Source organism: Mustela putorius, unplaced genomic scaffold (assembly GCF_011764305.1).
Source record: "Mustela putorius furo isolate JIRA1106 unplaced genomic scaffold, ASM1176430v1.1 tig00003972_pilon_pilon_pilon, whole genome shotgun sequence".
In the NCBI taxonomy this organism is placed as follows: domain Eukaryota; kingdom Metazoa; phylum Chordata; class Mammalia; order Carnivora; family Mustelidae; genus Mustela; species Mustela putorius.
The window spans coordinates 7622859-7624095 of NW_025422115.1; the positions used below are offsets into that span (position 1 = coordinate 7622859).

The 1237-nt window shown below is 39.7% G+C and overlaps 1 pseudogene; it reads right to left on the reverse strand.

Moving 5' to 3' along the window:
* Positions 1-202: 202 nt before the first annotated feature.
* Positions 203-808, reverse strand: LOC101674257 (annotated as a pseudogene).
* Between the last annotated feature and the right edge of the window lie 429 nt (positions 809-1237).

Here is a 1237-nt window from a genome sequence, read left to right on the forward strand (position 1 = left end):
AAGAGTCAAACAAAATGTACCCTTGATTCGAATCATTATTTGAATTTAATAATCTATAAATTATATCACGAGTTGTAATTCCTCTTCCACTACCAGAACATGTTTTGTAACATGATGATTCTAACTCATGACCCTGAAATCAACCAAATACAACCATATTTGGTGCACAATGCAGGTGCCATATATGGTGATTCTAAAACCATTATATGGTGATTTCAAAGAAACACAATGTCATGTACACATTGGTAGGTTCTCCAAACCTCCCAAGAGAACTATTTTTCTTTAAATGTTCAAGTCTTTCATCCTATCTGCGTGAACAAATCCTAGTGCAACTATATTCACTGTAATTTTCTTTCTTGTTAGCAAGAATATGAGAAAATCCAAAGAATCTTCCTCTACTGGCACCGTACAGACTGGCCAGAATTGCCTTTTAAGTCAATAATGCATCCTACAGTAATAATAGACCCTCTCTGGTGTTGAATAGCAGTCTTCCTGGCAGCTTTCCAAGTCAGCATGGAACCCAAGAGATTAGTATTTGCTGAGATATTGTACCTTCAGGTTTTTTTTCTTACTAAAAGGCTATTCCTGTTAATTTCAGCTGCACTTACCAAGAGATAAATGACCTAAATTTTTCTCCATCTCTTCAAATGTATTTTGAGCCTTGTGTTCCTTGGCACATCACAGCTAAATGTCAAATGATCTCCACCAAGATCATGTCATCAGAGCCAGTGGCTTTGGCCACTTCCAGACTTCTGGGGATGATGGCAATCAGTAGAATTTCTGGGGGCATTAATTGGGCTACTGCCATGACAGTGCTCTTGGGGCTTCCCCAAAACAAAGCAGACTGCCCATCTTGGACCTAATAGTCACAAATTCAGGAGAAAGAAGGCTAGGAGTGGTAGCTTTTTTCCATATCCCCTCAGCTTTTAAACCACCACAACTGGAATGAAAAATAGCCAGACTGCCACAAAGAAGTACCTTCCTCCTCCTGCTGCCCCAATTTAAAGTTGTTGAGAGTTCTGCTGGTACCCCTACTTTTCCTGGAAACTGCAGTGAGTAGGGGCAATAAGATTTCAATTAAATGAGAGAACCTTACCAAGTTCTTTCATGACTGTCCCAGTACCTTTAACACTAGGGAGCAGAGATAGTATCCCCCGGGTGGGAAAAACTTGTCTAACAATTTGTGTAGATATATCGTTTCTTGCAGTGGCTTTTCTGTTTGAGAAGACTTCACCAT